Below are 23,387 nucleotides of genomic sequence, written 5' to 3' on the forward strand. Positions count from 1 at the left end.
TCTGCCCTTCCTTCCACAGTCTCTCCTTGGCTCCTTCAAAGAACTGGGCTCTGCCCTCTGCTTCACCTGCCCAGCACCCATCTTCTAGAGCCAGGTGAGTTTCTCCTCCTCTGTGAGTTTACAGAGAGGCAGACTGCATTTCTCCAGTTCCGAGGTGCAGCTGAAGCAACTGTGGGGCTTAGTGATGATCCACGCATATGCCAGGGCCCCTCCCAGAAGGCAGCATCACAGGCTCCCTGGTGGGTCAGATGGCCCTTATGGCTCCAAGATTCCACCCCTCTCTCCAAGGTCACCAATGCCTTCCTCAGAGCAGCCCGTGGCTGCTTCTACTTTCAACGTCTTCAATCTCTCCTGCATTCAGAACTGCCAACCACCACACCTTGAGACGTCCCCTTCATTTCCCTGGCAAGCTTCTCGGGCTCTCCTCCTACCTCTCTGATCTCTTCCTTGCCTGCTCCTCTTTCTGTTCCCACAGCTCTCCACGGATGCCCTTTCGCACTTATTTGGTAAGACTCCCTAAGACTTTAACCCACAGAAACCTCTCCTCCCTCGTGTCCTCCAGTACTTAACCATCATACTCCCCAACCCCTGCCACCTCCACCCCACCCCCGCTGACTCTCTGCTCTTATCTCTGTACATGAGCTACCTTAACTACTTCTACGGTTTCAATTACTGAAATTATGTGTTGACTCCCAAAACAAGAATATCCATTCCTGACTTATCGCTTGTATATGGGCCTCATACTTTCAGCAGACCACAAGATGTCTGTAAGTGGCCAGCCGTCCATCACTCAACACTCAGCAGGGTTCAACACCATGAATGGAAGTTCCCCTCACCAACCAGTCTGGTCTCTCTGGATGGAACGCCTGGTACCATCTTTGATTCCACAAAGCGAAAGGAAAGATTGCTCTAGCCTTCCCAATGTCATATTCATGCAGTGCCTTTCCTCTGCAAGAGCCAAATGCCAAAATAATCAAACCTTACACTCTCCACACTGGTTTTAAAATGGTCTAGAATCTACCCCCTTGCAAATACTCAATCATCACTCTTGCTTCCCTCCAAGAGAAGGGTCTCTCCCCATCATCTCCACAGTTTTATGCATTCTTAACACTGTCCCTACAGTCCCAAGCCCTTTGGAGGTCCCTTCTCTTCCGCAACACTTACCCAAACCTTGGACGTCCTTTAAGAAGCTCAAGTTCCACCACATGGGCTACAAAACCCCCTCCGATCACTCAAGCCCATGAAGATCTGTCTCCTCTCTGTACTACCACAGTAATCACCACACCGCCTCTAAACTGTTGCTTCTTGGGTCACGTGGGTCGCTTTTAGCTCTACAACTTGACAATAAGCTGCTTGAGGGCAAAAATCAGCTTGTACTTCCCCTCATCTCTTAGCGCAATGCTGAGCGGGCGGTATGGACGAAAAGCTGATGAGCAGCATACCTTCTTCTCTTTCCAGGAAACACCGCAGGTAACAGCGGGAGTATGTTGATGTCAACATTACGGGGAATTAATCACCAAAGACCCAATCATCCTAATTCTGAGGCTCAAGTATGATACTCGGAGCACTTCGGTGTTTTGTGTTTTATAGTGTCGATTTCGTTTTCCAAAATTACAGAAGGTCTGAGATCTACGGACGCAGCCTCTTATTTGCCACCTTAAACAGAGGGTCAGGGAAACAGAGATCCGGGAAGCCAAGCAAATCCCGAAGTACAATTCTGTTTGGGGCACGGGGGCTGGGGGGAGTCAGGCATCTACTGTATACAAGGTTTGCGACCTTGTGTGCAACTGCGCACAAGGTTTCGGCCTCATGGACAGTGTTACCATTTAACAGGATGAGGAATCTACTAGGGTTCTTGAATTCTTACTAGGGAATTTCTGTAGAACATTTAATGTGAACAGCAGGAGTACCTATTGTAGTTCAAGGCGGCACAGACCCGAGAGAACCCAAACTTGGGCAGATTCTCTATTGCACTTGCTGTTTCCCAAAGGAATACAGGTAGAAGCGGCCCCAGGCCTTGAGCCTTTTACACAGATCTGATCTACGTGGGAACAGATGAGTACCATAGCACAGCTGCTTTTCTCTGGTCTGTGGCAGCACCTGGAAAACCCCATCCGACTTTCCTGGAGAGAGGAATCCATGCTCTCCAATAACTCCGCCACCTGTCATACCAGGGATAACCAGGAAGGCCGGCACAAGTGAGGCAAGCGATGGCCTTGGGGAAGCAAAGTCTCCCTCAACTGGCATCTCTGGAATGACTCTCAGAAAGGAGTGTCTTTCCCTCTTGGCAGGAAGAAGGCCACACGGTGGGCTCACCAGTGGCAGTGCACTCTGGCCCAAGGTTCTGGAATTGGCGCCACGACAAAACAAACAAGGCCTGCCCTTTGAAGGCTCATGAATGGGGACACACACACACACACAGCCTCTCACCAAGGCCAGCACGGCAAGTTCTTCAGATCTTCCCTGGCTCATCAGCATAAACAGCCTTTTCAGCAGCAGGGAGCAAGACCCACCACTAACCAGAGCAGGAATGGAAGCTGGAAAGTTCAGCACCTGCCGGAGGCATGAAGACGGGTCTCCACACAAAGGTGAAACCACCGCAAAGGATGCCTCGGGAAGGGTGTGTCTTGGCTGGATGCCCTCCGATTCCCCTCCGGGTTGTGTTCACCCAGCGCTCCCCCAATTCGCATTCGGAAGACACACATGGACAGTGATTCTGCCACAGAACTCCCCCTCAACGGCTTCATCTCACAACTGAAGATAGCGGACGCGCACATTTCCTGACGGGTAGTCCTTAAATCCTGATGGCCTCAGGAGTGATTTCAAATTTCACTTCCCTTCCTCTGGCTTAGTTCAAGAACGGCAGGAATGGTCATCGGGGCCTTGGAGGACTTCAAGATAGACTGAAGAGGGGTACAGTTTGTTTGCCCTTTGAGTATGCTTGAAGCACTTCCAAATTCCAAAGCTTAAAACACAGTTGGGTGGGGATGAAACCAACTGACATGTCCTAGTCTCCACAGCCCCTTCTCCATCCCACGTGGTATTTAGGAAATCCATTATGCGCACTGTTACTTTTAATCAAGAAAAACAGATTGAGACATATTTACCAGTGGCCACTTCAAAGAGCGGCCCTGGGAATTCGGCAAAACAACAAAGGAAAATTTCTTCTTCAAGTCCAAGGGTCCACGAGTTCACACTTCCTTAACCCTCCGGAAACCACCCCAAGAACTAAGAGACTGTGGGTAATAATTACACCCTCTCAAACTCAGAGGGAAAAAAAAATTATCAAAGGCCAGATGGTCTTTCTCCTCTCGCTGCTCCAAATGCAAACGCTGCTTCTGGGTCAGTAGCTGCTGCGAAGCCTCACCGAGGTCCACATTAAATAGGCCTCGGATTAATTATGCTTGAAAGTCTCTTCTCCAAGCACTGCTAAGACTGAACAATTGAGTTTGGGAACGAGTGTGGTTACATATTTTTCCTTAATGGCTTCCTGAACACCCTGGTTAGGTCTGATCCCTGGGGGCGAATTGCCAGTTCAAGTCATAAAATGTGATCAATGTAGATCAAGACCCCGTGCTAAGTGTGTCTGAGATGAGAGAAGAGAAACGTATTTGTACGAACACACAAACATGAAAACTGCATGTTAGCATAAAGAACTTCAGCTTCCGTTCTGACCAGGCATCAACTCTTCTTTTGTCCCCAGAGCTCTGCTCATCCCACCAAAACTTGCAGAAGGCAGTGCTAATCTTGCACAGCTCCAGGACAAGAGAAAGTTCTGGAAACTGTTCTTGCCTCTCCAGAAGATCCCCATATGAAGCCAGGCTGAGATCAAGGAAATCCAACCTGGCCAGTCCACAGACTACAGTAATACAGAGGCTGCTGGGGTTCTGGCACTAGAGGTCTTTGTTTCAAGCTCCTGTGCCGAATATGTAGCCCCAAACTCACTAACTGCTCCAATGATCTTTATTCATCCACACAACAAATACTTATGACGCGCCTACAATATTCACAGCATCCCTCCTAGCAATAGAGAGTCCTACCGGTTTGCTCTCATTAGGATCCAGACGTGTGAAATAAGAACATGGACAGTGACAGTTAGGATGCTGGTAGGGATGGAGTGAGTACTTCCTGTGGCCACTGGATTCATTGTACCAACACAATTATCTAGGTTACTGCTCCCTGCCATTCCAGAATCTTCCTGCTCTACTGCCAGAAACTGCTCTTCTACTGACCGCATGTACTCAGTGAAGACCTCTGATGTCCACTACACGGAAAACCACGGTTTGACTATTGCAACACATGGTTTGGCAAGTTGTGCAACTGCCCTGAGACCCTGAGGTGCTGGGGACATAGCCGCCCCTACACTCTGATGTATCCCTACTATGCCCCCTAGTACTCCTGGGGGTCTCACTGTCAACCCACATAGAAGTCAGCAATTTAAGGAAGAGCAGGGATGTCTGAGATCAGCCATTTCCCAAAAGCCCAGAATTTTCCCCATCCTGGGCTGAACGGTATGCGAAACTGCTAGCACCAAGGAAATGGGCTTCATATGAGCATTTACTTTCCTCTGATGCTGTCAAGTTGACAAGAGATGAGATGGTCCCATTTCTGCTGGCTCCTCTCAGATGATCCAACAGGTTTCCCACATCCTCACATGCCCTTTGTATTTCCCCATCCTGGTTTCTTTGGCCTTGGTTCCTCCTTACGCTGGACTCTGACTCTCCAGGCTCCCCACACTGAAGTGGCAGAATATTCTGGAGGCAGTGTTCAATCTCCCCTGCTGTTATCAAGAGGTGCTGGGGTTGGCCTGTGCCCATGTTCACTGCAATCCACAGGGAGTGGCCCAGCCCAGCCGCCATGTGACCACGGGGCGTTTCAGAGACTAACGTGAGGCGGGTTGGCTGGGCAGTGCGGGGAGCGCCGGGCAAGTCTTGTTCTCAGTGGACTGACGTACGAAAGCATCGAGTCTACGAATTCAAATGAAGCAGCTCGACAAAGCCTACTTACCAACTTTACCTTGGCTTCCAGCTACCCACCCACCCCCCACCATCTGGTTCCTGGTCGCAGGCCGGTGGGAGAAGCTGTAGCGTCTAGAATTCCTCTGGGGTCTATCTGCGGGTGACTCGGGAGAGAGAAAAGCAAGTGCCACCCCAGAACATGCCCAGCACACAGCAATTCTACTGGCTTCAGAAGTAGGGCAGGAAAAACCCTTGCCTAATTTTAAATTCTCCACCTGTAAAGGCTGGAGAGACTGTTCATGGGATGTGAGGGGGAAAAAAAAAGAAGGAGAAAGAAAAAGGACTAGGGGATTTTTTTCTTTTCTTTTTCTTTCTTTCTTTCTCCTTCTTCTTCTTCTTCTTTTTTTTTTTTTTTTTTTTTTTTAAGGGGATCTTTCCTAAGCATTCACAACCCAGCCCTTTCTGCCTCCGGGATGGAAAGTGTTACTCAGCTGCAAGGCCTCCTGCTAATTGTGGGTTTTTATTTTTATTTCCTATTACCCTCTCGCACGCCTGATGAGATTATTTTACCGGAACTGACACAGCTGGAAGCAGCAGGCATACGTGGGGCCTCTAAGGAGGTGATGCAATTTCATTTTCATTGATCAGAAATCAGCAGGGCAGTAAGTGATGGGAAATTCCATTAGAAGAAAACTTGCAAGCCATGGGCCTCAACTTCCTCGCCACACCCAGGACCCCCTCCCCACGTCCTCCCCCGGGGGTCTCGCCTTCCTCTGGACTAAGTCCACACGGAGCAGAGGATCGGAAGTGCTCTCTCCAACATGGCAATGAGAAGATAAAGGCCCTACAGCTGGCTTGGGAGAACAACAGAACTCCTTCAACCAATGAGGGTATCTCAGTTTTCTGTCCATTACAGAGTTTTCCAGGGACCCAGAAGAGGAGCGCTCACAGTCAAGCCCCAGAGCCCCTCAAAACCAATGCTTAAAGGATCTCTTTGCAAGCATCAGCCAGTAAGAAAAGAGAAGGCCACTGCGCAATAGTTAAATATATCCCCCTACCACTCAGAGACATTTTCCAGGAGGCAACTGCCATTTCTGAGTGCCTACTGTGTGCCAGGCACTATGCTCAGTGCCCAGCATGTGCAAACTCTGATCCTCCCCTAACACTCCAGGACCAACATCCAACCCTCCTCTCTCTTGGACCGTCGAGGAGGCAGAGCTCCAGGGAGGGAGGTGATGGAGAGAGCCAGCTGGGACCAACGTCTTCCTGAGGCTTCTTCGCCAGGCTCTTAGTTGCAAAGGAAAGCAGAGCGACAGTCAATGAGAAAACGTGCTCCCTCACACTTGAGTCTTAAGACGCAGCACATCTGAGGGTCTAGTCTACTTTCTTGTAGACATGGCAATTGACACATTCTGATTCGCCCATCTCCATCATCCCCGGCTTCCCCACACCAGCCTGTGTCCATGGCTAGGATGAGAAGTGAACTTCGGAATGCGCAGAATGGCCACTGTTTTAGCCTTTGAGATCCCCCCGCCCCTAACTGCTGGCCCAGCAAAGATTGCTTCACTCACCAAAGATTCATGGAGAAAAAAACAAAAGCAAACAAACAAAATGAAAAAAACAAAAAACAAAAAAAAAAAAACCACCAAAAAACCATCGAGGAGCCACTCAGGAAGACAAGTCCTACAACAAACAGAAACAACAAAAAAACATCCGCCGGCTGAGTGGCTTAACCAGACTTCCTTCGTTGTTGTGCCATATGAAACGTGAATCAGAGCAGAACCAGGCCACCATCAACAAAATTAACGCTGCTCCAAACAAGTCTTCCCACTAAAATAGGAGACTTTAAAATGCAAAAAAACGATGACAATAGGTCAAACCAAAATCTGTCAGTAAGCTTTTTCTGAGCATCTAACCTGTGGCTCAACAGAGCAAACAGTACATAAGGAAGGGGCCCCTGGGCTCCATGAGCTCGCAAACTAAGTCAGAGTCACGTAAGAACACCCCGCATGCAGTCCTTTATTTGTACTGCTTATAAGAACGTACAATACAACATCACAGCCTAAATTGAGGCCAGGGCAAAAAGAGGAAAGGAAAAAAAAAAACAAGAGGGGAGGAAAATTTGAGCCAAAAATGAAGCTTGTATGTATGTACACAGTAATAACCAACACACTAAGCAGGAAATTTGACTCCCAACTTTCTAAGTTGAGAAAGGGGGGAAAAACCAACACCACAATAACCTTGTTTTAGGTATAGCACTCATAGTGGCCAAGAGGAAAAGAACAAGCCAACTGCTCAGTATTCAGTACCAATAAGTTCTCAATTACAGAAACTAGGATAAGGACTGGTAGCAAGAGGCGCCTCCACCCCGGGTCTGCCTGCAGCAGTGAGAGCGAGAACGCTGGAGCCGGAGACCATTCTGGCTTACGGCCCCCTCTGATGGACAAGAATAATGACCCCAGAGGGTGTTGGTGGTTTGCCCAAGGTCAGAGAGCTTGTCAGTGGCAGAGCTAGGAAGAGGACCTGGCTGTATCTTCACACCATATGAACAGTGCTCTTTCTAACACAAATAGCTATTCCCCCATTATCCCTCAAAATCCAGAGGCTGGTGCGCGGGGGAGGGGGAGAAGTGGGGACACATAGTAGGCTGGTGTTGCAGGGGCAGGGGGATTTGTTGTCCCAGGTAAAGAGACCTAAGAAACCAAATACGCTACACAGACCTCCCATGGGGAGCTCCTCTGGGACCAGTGCTAATGGACCAACTGTAAAAAGCCATTCTAGGGATAGTCAGATCATTTTGAAAAGTGATTCAGGATTGGATGATGTTAAGAATGTGTTAACTTTGTTATGTAAACGCAATATTATCACCTAGCAAAATGATAAAAGTCTTGTGATATCTTTAATTGGACTTAAAAATCAAAGTCAATGAACAAAATGATTAAACAAATCTAACAAAAAGTGAACTGCTGGGGCGCCTGGGTGGCTCAGCAGGTTAGGCGTCAGCCTTTGGCTCAGGCCATAATGCTGCAGTCCCAAGATGGTGCCCAGCATCGGGCTCCCTGCTCAATGGGGAGTCTGCTTCTCCTTCTACCCCTCACCCTGCTCATGTTCTCGCTCTCTCTCTCTCTCTCTCTCTCTCTCACCCTGTCTCTATCAAATAAATAGAAATCTTTAAAAAAAATATTTTTTAAAAAGTGAACTGTTAAGTCCAGATGATGAGTTCATCCTATCATTCCATTTTTATATAGTGCATTTTTTTCTTTAAAAGAAGCAGGCTCTGTCTTTACCCAGTTCAGGAACAACTTCTGAAAAGAGCACAGCACTGGCCTGACCCAAGCTTCTCAGTCTTGAGTTGACAAGTTCACCACCAGCTAAGCCTTTTTCCAAAGAAATATGAGTTCTCCTTTCTTTAGAAGAGCTGATCTCTACATCTTGCTTTCAAAACTCACTATCTGCTGACCCCACCCACCCCTACTCTTAACCCTTGGAAGGTACCAAGCACTCACTACCAAGCTGCTACCAGAAGAGGCAGCTCGCATCGCACTCTGGGCTTAGTCTCCGACACGCTTATATGCGGTAACTTTCACTATCATCACTGAGCAAAATGGGTCCCATTTCAGAGCCTCAGAGGACATATGAGCTCAGAGCCAAACTCTAAGAAAACCACATCCACTGATAGTTAAAAGCCTCCACTTACTGATTTAATGGGTTAAAAAATAATTTTAAACACTTTCAGTAAGTTTACAAAATAAGGCAATATTTGCCAACCACTGTTTTTGAGTTCATCGTTTTTCATCTCAGTATGAATGTTTTATAAGTCACCTTAATTGCTTTGTAAAGTCTGAATTGAGTTGCTTCCCACTGGGCTGGTTCTCTCGGGCTCTGCTGCAAGTAAGATGGCCCCATGACAAGTGGGCTTCTTGCCACGTGTGGGCCCATACACACCCATCACTGTGCTGTGGCTTCTGGGAAATGCTCTTCGCAATGGACTTTTCCACAGTAGCATTAGTATTTGACCAAGAAAACAATCACACCCAGCACCAACCTTCCTGGGCACAAGTAACAATGCTCCGTCAATTTACACGGTCTTTTATACATTTTCAAACACTCTTATATCCATTTCTCATTCTATCTCCGGCAATCTTGTCTTATTAAGTAGACAGAAAGGGAATCACAATTTAGATCTTACGGGTTTAAAGAGATTCATCAGACATAAGAGTAACTACTGTTAAGTCGTTCTTTCCCCAGATTACCAGATGCTTAGTAGCAATCAGGGACCAGGATTTGGTCTCCAGACTCTACTCCAGTGTTTCTTCTCTATGAAGGTATCACTTCCTGAAAGAGAGTGATCTTTCCAAACCCTTCAAAAATGACATTTCATCTTCTAAATTAGAAAAAAAAATCTGAGTACACCAAAAATCCCCCCCCCCCCCCGCCAAATACAGTTCACTGCTCACACCTAAAAAGCAGAGTTATACATAACACCAAACACGGGCTTCTGCCACACAGCCAAGATCCTTGATGGAAGACATTAAGTCTCAAAATTTTACATAGATCAGAGGGTGATAGGGCTTGGAAAAGCACCTATTAAAGCGCCAAATGCTGAAGCAAGGATCTCTGGCCACAACAAAATGTAAGACTTCAGCAGGCGGAGTGTAAGTCCCTCTAAAATGCTCTTGACCACACCACCCATACTCCTTTGTGAGACGGTCTGACCGCTTGGCTCAAAAAACTATTTGTGAAAAGAAGAAAATAAAATGCTGTCAATGTCCAGGAGATCCTCGCGAATGAGGTCAGATTTAGAGGTGCTAGTACCAACACAGAGTTCAAGTTAAGACCCAGTGGGGAAGGTAAAGAGTGAGGCCAGCCACAGTATGACTTCTTCGTGACCATCTTCCTGAGTTACAAGTGCGCAAATCTACATGAAACCAAAAGCTGGGGTACTGGCCTCATTCCTAACACAAATGTTGCATATTTTATGGTTAGAAGTGGTCTAGTCCACCCTCCGCCATCATGCTGGAGCCCTCTGAGCTGCAGATCCTGTCATGAGGGAAAGCAATCGGATGTTTAGCCAACTTCGTAAGCACCACCTACCCTCTGAGCCCAAAAGATCTAAGGGACATTTTTAGGAAGAGCATTAGGCTTCAAATAAAACTTTCCAATTTGTAGAATCAGCGTCGTCTGGGCAGAAGGAGAATGAAGACAGAAATGGGTGGGTCCAGAATACAAGACAGTGGGGACAGGGACCCCCTGACATCCTAGTCACAGGGAGGGTGACCTGGTAAGGTACGATCAGAAGAGAAGGCTGAAAGCCATGACCCTGTGCAGACTCTCCAACCATGTGTGAAGAACCACTCCCACCAGCTTCCCTCCGGACAGAAAAGACCCCCCATTACTCCTTGGGACCCTCTCCTCACCTGGCACAGGTCTAACTGTCGTGCCATTTGCGAGCTCAGCCCTGCCCATCTAGCCTGTGGCTTGATACTGAAGTCAAGTCTTGTGATTACCACCCTGGGCCTTACCAGGTAAAGCCTGTGTAGCCTTACATTCTTGCTGCCCATACTCTGTGGCCTGACACTTTCTTATAGGGACTCCTAGCCCTTGGCTGGGAATTCCATACACCTCTGACCCCCTTGCCTGTACCTCCCTGGACTTCCCCAAGCTCAGCCCATAGCCCTCCCCTTCATCACATACACACAGGCCTCAGCCCCATCTGAAGAATTTCCACCCCTGGCTTTCCTTGGGCAGCCACGAAGGACAAGGAAGCCACCGGCTGAAGCCCGGCACCGAAAGGGCAGGAAGGTGGCAGGTGCTGACACAATTCACTCTCCTCCGCGGCCAAGCGCCGCCGCCGCTGCTTTTTACTCCTGCTCTACTCCCCGGAGACACCATGAAACTCAACGACATGACAGACGGACTCCTAGATGTGGCAGCTGGCTTCTCATGAGAGGTCAGTGTCACCCAGGTTCAAGAGCGCCTGCGCTTTTGCCTATGGGATGTGGACGACCCCTAGGGTAGTCTTTACTAACATCACATCAAAGCGGTTGAGCGACTGGATACGGCATGCAAGCTCACCCCAGCTTCATACCTGCTTACGTATATATGCATAGGCACACGTATATACATATTTAAAATAAAACAGAGAAGTTAAAAGAAAAAAAAAATGGAAAATCAACACAATCACACACACCGCCACCTCTACTGCTGGCAAGATCCTGTCCCCAAAGTTTCTGTGTGACTGTCACTTGGTCATTACCTGGTCCCTAACTACCGGCTTGATCCAGGGAGTCAATCCCACGTGCTCCTAGGGTAAAGCGTCCCTATTGTCTTTGCTTCATCAGGAGAAAAGGGGAGCATCAACATTAACCAGACCAGACACGGGGGAAGCCAGCGGAGGGCTATAATCTCCAGGGGCATCAAAATCTATCTCCAGCATTCTGTCATCTTCCGGCTGGGCAACACACCTCAGACACTCGACTGAATCCTATGAGATGTCCCCAGATAGGTGTTTTTCTAGGAGTAAAATGTGGATCACAAAAAAATTCTCAAAGTCCTAGGAATGCCTGTTCCATGAGGACGTAAGCACTGCAGCTCCCAGTTCAATTCCACACTTGTCCTCCTCGGCTGAGGAGAGTGGAGGAGGAGGTGAGGGGAGCAGCGGACAGAGTCCCTGCAGAGAAGAATCAGAATCATCACTCTTAACATTCAGAGGCCCGAGCCACGGCTGAAAACCCACTACTGTAACTGTTCTACACACCTCCTCCTAAAAAATAAAAATAAAGGAAAGAAAGAAAGATGCCTTTAAGAAGATGCCCTAGCCTCAGGATTCCCTGGTTAAAACCCTTCCTTCTGTTGGGTGCGTTGTGATGAAAAGCTTTATCTGACTCTCTGGCGAGCTGTCAAATTCGGACACTTGCCTGGGCTGGCACCAGAGCAGTCTCCCCTCCCACGGTGGAAGGCACGGGCCCTGCCGGCAGAGCAAGGGTTAATGGAAGCTGACCGCAGCACAGTTGTTAAGGTAATCAATACCACTGAGATACTAAAGCAGCATAAGCCACAATATTGATTGCCAAGCAGATGATAAAACTGTTTATTATGATAATTGCAGGGTCCCTGCAAGATGCTCCCAGCGCTTCCTCAAGCTGTTTAGAAAACTAATAAAGATTGGCCATTTCAAGGTCTTCCATTTTAACCACCTCCCTCCCCTACACCTACCCCTGGCCCACCACCAAAAAAAGCAGGCCTCGCCCCCGGGGCTATTAACACATTCCACCCTGGGACAGCATCCGAGCCTGTCCCGGCTGTGTCATCACTCTCTCGGAGCCTCTGAGGAGAGGCCTCTCCTTCAGCACCTCGCCCTGCCCCCAACTTAAGGAAAGGGAGGCCGGAAGCACAGCCGACTAGACACTCAGGGCGTTGAGATTTCCTCCTAGGAGCCCACCATGTGATAATTACGGGGTTTTATTGATGCAGGGGGCTGCTCAGGGCTACTTGGACAAACATCCATTTGTTATAACACATTTAAGAAACCACATCACCTTGGATTGTAATTAAAACTTCTCTGGAGAACTTGGTGGCCGTGGAACTAACGGAACACGGCCAAAAGCCGAGTTCAGAAGGCACATCCACAGACACAACCCAAGGGTGACTTTGGCTGCTACCCTAGACTCGTGTCTCAGGTTCTGTGAGGCCTGACATAAAAGCTTAGTTTTATTAATAGTGGAAATTAACTCCTTCTTGATCGCAGACATAGCCATCTGTTTAAGACCCAAGTTTTCCCATTTAAAACACTGTTCACGGGGCGCCTGGGTGGCTCAGTGGGTTAAGCCGCTGCCTTCGGCTCAGGTCATGATCCCAGGTCCTAGGTTCGAGCCCCACATCGGGCTTTCTGCTCAGCGGGGAGCCTGCTTCCTCCTCTCTCTCTGCCTGCCTCTCTGCCTACTTGTGATTTCTCTCTGTCAAATAAATAAATAAAATCTTTAAAAAAAAATAAAAAAATAAAATAAAACACTGTTCACGATGATTATGATGCTATTTTCCAGATAAACTAGATGAACATGGAGATTTTTTTTCTCAGTAGAAGTAGACCTCTCCCAGGTGCCATGATATTCTTCGAAGTGTTCAAGGGAAAACCCATTCCATCTTGTCTCGAGAATAAGTGAGATAGCAAAGCTTGCAGATACACTGAAAGTGTGTTTTCAGAGTATGCAAGAGGGAAAAAGGAACCCAAATGTTGAGAAGAACCCGGTAGCCATTCCGTTAGCAATTAGAAGGCAAAACCCCCATCCCTCAAATTCAAACTCCAGTAACAGCTCTGGCTCAGTCCATACCAGCCAATAGGATTTTACCCACAACAGAATCTGACTGGACTTGACCTTCGAAGCCACATCTGCAACTTAGAGGACACTACTCTAAGAGTTCATGGGCCAAAGACGATCGGAAGGAACTTGTTCGCCCTCCCCAATCAAAGCATGGAGAAATCTTTAACCACTGCTCCTGCCTCTACCTTGTTCCACCACCTCAGCTTAGGAAGTGAAACCTCCAGCCTCTGGATTCTCTCCCCTTTCAGCTATACCTCACAGCCCTGCAAGATCACTGCTCACGGAGCCTGCCTATGCATACATATGCACGATTTAATACTGTGGGCCAGCAGAGACTCATACCTCCTCTGCAGACACCTGTCTGCTCCACCTACTCCCAATCACACAGAAATCAGGGGACAGCAGCCAGTTTTAAAATCCTCTTGCCAAAGACCTTGCCATGAACTTACAGATATCACAGCATGGCTGGAAGGGATGCACCAAGATTAGTTTAACCTAGTTACCTGCTCTTACAAGAGCCGACTTGGCAACCAGGAAGAGTCGAAGAAAATCTAAGGCTTCCCCATTACCGCATTTCATCAACAACATACTCCTAGGCAAAGGGGCAGAGCACAATCGCCAACGACTGAGCCCTCACTGGACGCCATGCTCGCTCACCAGATGCCCCCATGGCCCACGTGAACAAACACGTTCCCGTGTTTGATACCAAGAGAAAGTTGACTATTAAGTGTTACTAATTCTGCTGTTACCTTTTAACCTCGCTTACACATAGAAGTTGTACTCGCAACAATAACTTGAACAAAAAAACATACCTTCAGAATGATATGGTCCACACTTGGAAACCCGCCCAAAATGGCCAGCCAAGCCTGCCTAAGTGCTAAGGCCCATTTAGGAGCACTGTAAACCATTAGGGCCATTAGCTCTAATTTGACCTCAACAAAATAAATCAACTCACTAGGAACAAATTTAGAAGCTTTCCAGAGTCAAGTTCTCAAACCCTGAAGACCCACGAGCACAGTCAGTCCATCGAAGTGAACAAACGTGCAACCTCTGAGCTACTCTCCTGGGCTGCACCTTCCCTGCAGCCGACCGATGACAGCACGCTCAGGGGGGGGACCAGGAACCAAGCTCCTCCTCAACCCACTGGATCAGGAAGTCGCGACCCGGGAGAAGGGAGAGTCAGCCTTGTCCTCCAAGTCAGAACCCACTTACCATTGTGGTTTAAGGGATTCACTCTTACCTCTGCGTTTACATCACAGACAACTTTCCATCTGCACTGCTCTAAGTGCCCTCTTTCAAAGCATGGGGACATTCAGATTTATTTTCACGATATGCTCATGGGCTTTCAACTATGCTGATTCTCAGCTCCAGGTCAGAGTTCCCCTAGTCTTTATATCTTTAAATGGGCAGGCATCATATACATTGAGAACCACGATCCCCCCACATTAATACGTGTGTCAGCAAAGTAAATAATCTCTCCAACAAAACTCATAACCATCAGCATATACTCTAAATAAATTTAAATTACAAAACCATCCTAATTTTTCATCTTTATTCTTCCCTGATAATTACTTACTGCATTTTTTAATACTGATGGCACCGCCTTGACGAAGTAGCAGCAAGTGGAATAAACTACAGCACCATCCAATTCCACCAGCCAGTGAGAGAAGAGAGCTGAGGACACACATGCTGGAGAAGCAGGCAGTCCACGTAGAGGAGTCAACAACCCTTCAGTTGTTTAAACGCAAAAACATACCGTATCATCATTTCACTATCTGCACAGGACAGAAGGAAGAAACAAGTAGGAAGGATATTGGCAAAAGAAGTTAGCAGTAATAGGAGAGCTGGGACACAGCACACGGAGTTCTAGAACCCAAGAGTCTAAATTGCTTAAAGCTGAGTAATCCTTTCCAGCTCCACCCAGCATGAATTTCTAGGTATCAAATTATATGTTAATTACAAGAACGTGAAGCTATATGGGGGGGAGCGGTGTTCGTCAGCATGCGGGGCGGGGCGGGGGGTGGGGAGGCGTTCAGTAAAATAGTTTTGTAAAGCATCTTTCATGCACAGGCCTGGGACTCCTTGGCCCAGGAAAAGAGGAGGAACCAGAGGCCCACATTCTGGCCTCAAACCTTCCCCTACTTCCCATGGCACGTTCGCTAGACCCCTCCAGCCAAACCTTCCTAACTTACAAAGTAACACAGGGTCCTTTTCCTTTCTGAACATTTGTTACACCGATCAAAAAGTCTTAGGTCTGGGCCCATCCATTTCAGACTGTCCAAAGAGGGGCGCACACCCCTCACGACAGTGCCGTGGGGAACAGCGCTAAACCTCCTGGTGCTGTGCCTCGGCCATTTCGGAGGGTCAGGAGGGTACAGCATCCTTCTGGGGCCAGGGAGACGCGCCGTACCTGTGACAAGACCCAACAAGGAGTTCCCGAGCAGCTCTGAAGCTGTGGCTCAGACTGCAAGAACATTATCAACATAACACATTGTCACCCTGCCTCCGAGGCCCCCACTGACCACATACTGATCTCTCCTTGATGGGAAGGGCAAACACTGTGGGAAGTCCGGGCCTGTCCCAACCAGGGCCGGGCCAGACAGACAACTGGAACTGTGCCCTCAGGGACAGTGCCCCAGCTGCTTAACAGAGTTTAAAGATCCACCTGTGAGAAGCTGAGCCTTCCCTTTCCAGTCCTTCCCACTGCAGTCCACTTTTTCTAACACTGCAACCAACAGGCAGATACAGGACTCCGGGATGGGTCAGTAATTTTTTTAAAAAAGACATAATACAGGGGCGCCTGGGTGGCTCAGTGGGTTAAAGCCTCTGCCTTCAGCTCAGGTCATGATTCCAGGGTCCTGGGATCGAGCCCCGCATCGGGCTCTCTGCTCGGCAGGGAGCCCGCTTCCTCCTCTCTCTCTCTGCCTGCCTCGATGCCTACCTGTGATCTCTATCTGTCAAATAAAAAAAAAAAAAATCTAAAAAAAAAGACATCGGGGCGCCTGGGTGGCTCAGTGGGTTAAGCTGCTGCCTTCGGCTCAGGTCATGATCTCAGAGTCCTGGGATCGAGCCCCGCATCGGGCTCTCTGCTCGGCAGGGAGCCTGCTTCCTCCTCTCTCTCTGCCTGCCTCTCTGCCTACTTGTGATCTCTCTGTCAAATAAATAAATAAAATCTTTAAAAAAAATAAAAAAAAAGACATAATACAAAACAGAACAGGTCACAGCCATGTGCCTTCAGCTGACATCCCAGCACAGAGGCCGTTTAAAAGCTATACATTCTCAATCTACTTTGGGCGCCCAGACATATAGCAGGTGTAGAGACTGCATTTGCCCCGCGTGGCTGTAAGGGTTAATAAGACAGTGAAGCATGTGGCACAGGAGACGCTGGGTCAGCCTCACTGTCCAGGCTCAGAGCAGCAGGAAGGCTCACCCACGGCCCCACGTGTCATGAGAAAGCAACAGAGGACCTGAGAACAAGCTCTCGCAATTCCAGGCTAGTGTCTTTCCCACCGCTGTTCTCCACTAGCCACGGGGTGACGGCAGGCAGTATGTGGATGAACGGTTTAAATTCGAATCATTATCTATGTAATACAGAAACCAATACAACCAGCCCCAAGCTCATCGGGCATCACTGCTTAGGGATGATGCTAGAGCAGGTATTCAGGGTTTTTAATGGGAGAGCCGATGGAAAGGAAAAATAAGCCAACAACACAGTACAGGTGGTAAGAAGACAGAATGGGGGCTCTCTCCTAGGCCCTGCTCCGCCCTCCACCATCACCCCTGCCGCTGAGGGGATGAACTGCCCCTTCTAACAGTCAACCAGGAAAAGTCACCAGCTGGTACCTCCTGGCTTCCTCCATGTACCCATCTCTGAAAGGAAGGGCTTCAGCCCCCTCCAGGCTTTCTGAGAAAGGTCGTAAGAAGGGTTCCTGGCCTCCCTGACCCCTTTATAGTCATCCATGGCTCCCTTCTCCCTCTCCCATCCCCCCAGCAAGGACCGTGAAGCCCAGAGCTGGCCCCCCAGCCTTCCCTGCTAATGCCTTCTTCCTTGTACAGCGATCACAAGAGGCCTGGTTAGTGGGAGGACCTCAGGCTGACCTTTGCTGACAGGCTCCCAGCTCCCTCTGTAAACTGATCTAATGTTAGGCTGGGTAATTAGCGACCAAGTAGTAATTGCAGCTTCTAACTATGTGGGACCAAGACAGCAAAAATTCCCTGCGGGGGGGGGGGGGGGTGGACCAGAGGCCCTGCCACACAGAGGCATCTGCGAACAGCCAAAAGGAGGGACTCGGCACCACTTCTGAGGGAGGCCAGCATTTTCCAGGTTTCAGTTAAAGTGGGACCTGGGTAAGGAGACAGCTAAAAAGGAAACCGGTAAATAAAGGAAGGTAACTAAGAAAGAAATCCATGGCTTGCCTGGAAGAGCCCATGCTGGAAAGCAAAAGCTCTCAAGGCAGACAGTCATGCTCAAGGAACTTCCACTGCAGCCACAGAAGGAACATGGCGAGTGGCCTTCAAGAAACAGCAAAAGAGAAATGTGAGCAGGCAGGACGTGCGACAGCAGCTCCACGGCTGCCCAGCCTGCACCCCCTGCCCAGGCCACCCTCCCTCACCCACTCAACTCACAGTCCCCTGCCTCCCCCAACAGCATGGCCACCCTGTACTGGGAAAATCCCAGATGGGGCTATGTGGTTCCCCCGAGCGATCTGTAGGATCACCTGCTGGGAACACACAGGTCATGTGTTTCAGAGTGGTATGCTCAGTCCCCACAGAGAAACACAGAGACAGGTATTTCCAGGTACAGCAGACTGCCCTCCTCGTGACTTGAAAAGAAATAAGGCTGCACAAAAAAGAACATGGCCAGAAAGACTCGAGAACTGTCCGCCTTCCCTACACTGGGACCGAAAGAATCCGAGGGCACAAGAGCACGTTCCCTTCTCCCTAGGGAAACCCTCGGGTCTGGGATCCCACCCCATCCCGAACTGCTGTCCTGCAAAAGCCATTGCACCGAACGGTCATTGCCCATGAGGACTGCTGAGCCGCTCCCCTCAGGGGCTGACGTAGCTTTTCCGCAGGGACTAGAGTCTCTGCCCCTGTGAATTACCCTCGAGACTTCCTCAAACTTCCTCTCCTCGGCCCCTGCACCGCCCAAGCCCCCCGGCGAAGGCGTTGAATCCAGTGACAAAAACCAGGGGAAGAGCAGCCACAGCACTAACAGACCCTCCACTTCCTTCCCCAAACAATTAATACACTTAATCACTACAGCCCCCACCGCAGGCTCCTCAGACACCCCTCTAGTAACCCATCCCCACCACGAGCAACAGCTCTCCGCCAGGATCCTTCTGTTCCCCGTCACTTTCTCATTTTTTAATCCACAACGAGGACTTTACACCACACTGGGGTTTTGTTCTCTCTTAATCTTTTATGAGGGACCTTATCAAAAGCTTTTAGAAAATACAAGTGAATTGATGCCTACCAGGTCATCTTTATCATTTGAGAATTCTTTATGAAGAAATTACAGACTTGAACGTTGTATATGAATATTTAAGACTCAGCATTCACTTGGACACGCAAGTCTGACTCTTCCACGTCTAAGTCACCGTGTTGGCTCCGTCTTTGGAAAGACTCTCGTCTGCCTGCTAGGAAGGAATGAGGCCCTTCCCAACTTCCTGGTGTGGGATCCCCGTGAGACTTTCTGGACCTACTGAGTACCAGAGGGACATACGGTGTGTCAAAGAACCTTAAGCCAAGGAATGAAAGTCACTGAGGCAAGGAAGGCCCGGAGGCAGGAGCCCGTCCGATTCCGACCGTCCCCCAGGTGGATGGCAGGTAAGCAGCACGGCTTCTGTGCATCACAGCTGGCGCGCACATCCACAGGGAGCCAGCGACAGCTTCTCCAGGTTGACACCACTTATGCTCTCCCTCCCAACACCTGCTTGTTGTTGCTATTTCTAATTAGCACTCTGCAACAAATTCAGGCCCGAGTGCAGGGACAGATTTCCCCCTGATGGATCAATTATAGATGCGCATGGGGTGGGGTACTTCCTGGTCACCTAAAATCATTTTGTCAGCAAGTTCAAAGGTAAACCATCCAGTCAAACACTTCTCTCTTCAAGAGCTGCCTCTGGGTACCATTCAAAAGCTGCAGTGCGATTCTGAAATCCCCATCTGAAAGCCTTCCTGTCGAGTCAAAGACAGGGTGAAGGTAATCCACGCTTATATTAACACTCGGCCTCATTACTGGGGAAATCCTCCATCTTCAGAGCACACACATCCACTTCCAGAGCCCCATCTCATCCAAGGCTGTGCTCCCATCGCCAGAAATGGAAGCAGAGTGCCTGGGCCTATGGCTGGAGGAGCTGTGCCTGCCCCATCCCATGACATACTGGCGAAATTCACAAGTCCAGAAAATTGTGTCCAGAGTCCAGAACGCTGGGAAATTTTGTCCTTGAGGAAGACCATCAATGTCCAGTCCCAAATGGACTTCTGTGAAAAGGGTCACCATAAATGAGTTTATCAAACTCTCCTTTTGCAGCACAGACCTCTCCAACCTGGGTGTCCTAGCGGCTGAAATGGGAACTGCAGGCCTAGCAGCTCCATTATGGCAATGGGCCTTTCAGCCCCAACTTAATGAGCTCTTGCAAGGAAACAGGAAGTCTATAAAGTAATTTAAATAACTTCCAGTCCTGAAGTAAAGGAAATTAAGCCGCTGGCACAGACCTCTCTGATAGACACCTTTTCTGTCCCTCCAATCACGTTCACAACTATAGCTGCCATATTCCTCTCCCCAAAGCCAGCCCCTAACTTCCTCGAAGATGAATCCTACAAAGGCTATCAGTCACTCTCAAAGCACTCCAGGCTGCTGCAGAAATTGCAGGTGAGGGACGTGGCACGGTGTGTAGGAAGCACACAAGAATCAGGCCCCCAAACCCCATGTTGAGTCCTGACCCTCCCTAACTACACGACCTTGGGTGAATCATGTAAGTTCACCGGGCCTTGGCAATTTACCACGAACCCAGGAGAGGTCCTGGTCTGGGCAAATGACCTCTGAGATTGTGAAGAGGGTCAGAGGAGCCATATGAGAAAAGTGCAAACTGAAAATGCAAATAAACGTTTGTATTATTCCGGCCACCAAAGCCCTTAAACTCCAGAATTTTTCAATTTTCTGTTCAAGAGGCACTGTGCTATCCTTGTCCTCCACTTAACTGTGACTATTTATTCATAGGTCCTCCTACTTTTCCTAAGCTCCTAAATGTAGGTAATTATTTGTGTGGGTAATTACTAGTCCAGCTACACGTGGCTTCCTTACATGTGGCTTTTTATCTTTGGTGACCCCATGTGTATAGGCCACCAATCACCGTCCAGTAGGTTCCCAAACAAAGGGTCAGAATCTACAGCCCATGCAGTTACCCATTTATTGTCAAGTACCAATATGCTAACAACAGTCCATCAACTCTTTGTGGAAAGAGACCAAGCTCGTAACAACATTCATAACCCGCTATGAGTATGCAAGATGGGGTGGGCGCTCCGTTCCTCTCCCTACCCTCACCACCTCCTCCATGCAGAAATGGTCCCAATTTCTCCCATGAAGAGGCACCGTCCTCCACAAAAAGCAAACCCCAGTCACTATGGCAGTTTCGCCTGGTAACCCTAGGCTGCTGGCTGCTAGAAACTGTTTCTGGCCACAGAGTTAAGTTGACTTTATTGATAATAATCAGCCAGATACAGACTGGTTTAACCAGTACTCTGGACGCAGGATCACAGAAAAGACACTGAAAAGCAGCTCAGAGTCGATCTCGTTTTGCTAGCCCTCTAGTTATTACTACTGACAACTGGTACGGTGAACCCTTGACCCTCTGACTCGTAAAAACCATTCCTTGTTGCCAAGACAGCCTCCCCACCGCTCTCTGTGCATGAGGGCAAGATCTGGTGCTCTTGAAAGAGAACAGGAAGGCCCTGGTCAAAAAGGGATGCTCCCAAACCAACTGGGAAAGGAAATCACCAACATAAATCTAACTTTGCTTTTTAAAAAGGCATACCTTCTTCACCAAAAGTTTCCCTTGGAAACTGCTCCTCAGCGCCCATCGATGATGGTGGGATAAAGTCGTAACACTGCTGAAGAATGGTGTGGCCTTGCCGGTGGGCCTGGAACGACTGACTGGACTGAGAGGGTCCAGAGGTCCATTTGAGCAAGAGCAGTCTTCCCCTAAAGGTCCCTCCATTGGGTAAGAGTTCTTTACCCAGGAGGGCTATTCTAGCACTTGAGCAATAATGCTCAAGCCCCCTGGGCTTGCCATGGTGAGGCCCCCCCAGCCCCTGCATATCTAATGGCGCTCGTGCCTCCCCAAGAATGTGGGGCAACTTGTTCTCCTAGCTGTGGCAAATGTCCCATCACTTCGCAGTCAAAACCTGGCTGGAGGGACGCAGTCTGACAAATTTCTGTCCAGGGTGGGTGAATGTGAAACCCAAACAGAGATGGTCTCCCAAAGCATTTATCACAGGACTCCTGGCCAGGAATGACAACAAGCACATGTTGGGGTCTCCCTTGTTCAGCCATCCTTCATCTAAGATGGGAGCCACATAGTCGACGGCACGCGCGACTCTTTGTCTCAAGATTGAGTTCCAGTTCCGCATCGGGTGTAGAGATAACTTAAAAAATAAAATCTTTAAAATGGGAGTCACATATATAATCCTAAAACTTCTTAGCAGCCTGTAGGTTAACTAAGTTGAATTTAAATAAAACATTTTTTTTTAACTTAGGCAAGAAAAAAAAAATGTCTTGGTAGCCACATTAAAATGGGGGGGCTTAACAGGTGAAATTATAATTTTTTAAATGTAATCCAATACAGCTAAAATCTTCTTTTAAATGTAATCCATGTCCAATGTCTCAAAAAAGGATATTTCCCCGTTGTTTTCATACTAAGCCCTGGATACCTGGTGTGTATTCCCCCTACCACACAGCTCAATGTACACCAGCCACATTTTAGGTGCTCGGCAGCCACACGTGGCTGGTGGCTACCCAGTGACAGCGACCTAAGGCCCTGGCCTCCTCTGCTGGTGAGAACCTAAAACAGAACTCTACTCTGGCCTCGCTGTAATAATTTGGGCTTGTTTTTCCCACTCACAGACTTTGCAGAACCCACCCCTACTTCAAGATTCTTTCCCACGGCATTTGCAATTATATTTGGGTGACATGTCAAGAAGTTAAGCTGGCTGGGCCTGGAACGAACAGATTTTCAAGGAATCCTGTATAACTTATCTAGTCAATCAGATCTTCTCTCCAGGGCGCGTCCACTACTCAACTAGACCCCTGGGGTTTCTTAATTTAAAATCCTCGCAACCCTCTAAGTTGAACATTCACGATGGTATGTAGTTAACTCTGTGGCGGCCACATGACGTCTCTGTGTTGGTGTGTCCTCAACTGTGACAGACTCCTTTGTGAACTCAAGATCACACTGAATGATTTCTGCCCTGGGTGCACAAGATACCCATGTCCCCAGACACAAAGTTACAGAGCATCACCCACGGAGGCTGTGTCTGCGGGATCCTAAGACACAAAAAGACTTGGGACCCAAAAAAAATAAATAAATAAAATAAAAAGACTTGGGACTAACCCACCACTTTGGGAGCTGCTATAAACAGAAGGAAAATGTTTCCATGGAAGATAAAATACAGGGACAAGGTTCTCAGCTAAGCCCACCTGACACATCATCGGCCCCGTCCAGAGGACCACACGATTTGCTCTAGAAAGCGACACTCGACTACCAGACACTGCTGTAGGCAGATTTAGTTCAAAGAGCAGTATAGCCAAGGGGAAACTAAGATGCACAGAAAGCAGTCCCGAGTCCTGGCTTAGGCAAGAGAAAGTGCGTGCAACGCCTGCAAGGCAGAACTGAACCGGCTGAGGCCAGGATTTTGCTCTTGGAGCCCCCAGGGCCCAGGCCTGGCTCCTGAGCCTGGAAATGAAGAGGGCCACGTTCCAACAGGTGGACGACTGCCCGCAAGACGTATCGAGGGCAGGAGAAAAGAGGAAACCACCCTCTGTCCATGCTGTCTGCTGGCATCCTCCCATCCCCGAGGGTCCCTTGACCTGTCCCCAAGGCAACAG

General features: G+C 48.7%; 1 protein-coding gene across 8 annotated transcripts in view; it reads right to left on the minus strand.

The window, feature by feature from the left end:
• The window catches only part of ZFHX3 (zinc finger homeobox 3), a 276,951-nt gene that overhangs the window by 171,470 nt on the left and 82,094 nt on the right, over window positions 1-23,387 (minus strand). Inside the window, exon 2 of one of the 8 annotated variants that reach the window (XM_047712133.1) lies at window positions 21,319-21,442. The exons of 6 other annotated variants lie outside the window; for them this stretch is intronic. The gene's annotated coding sequence lies outside the window, so the exon portion shown is untranslated. Of the gene's footprint in view, window positions 1-14,855; window positions 15,055-21,318; window positions 21,443-23,387 lie in introns of those variants that run through there. One more of the 8 variants, XM_047712132.1, reaches the window with a different exon arrangement.

The sequence above is a fragment of the Lutra lutra genome, chromosome 17 (assembly GCF_902655055.1).
Source record: "Lutra lutra chromosome 17, mLutLut1.2, whole genome shotgun sequence".
Taxonomy (NCBI): Eukaryota; Metazoa; Chordata; class Mammalia; order Carnivora; family Mustelidae; genus Lutra; species Lutra lutra.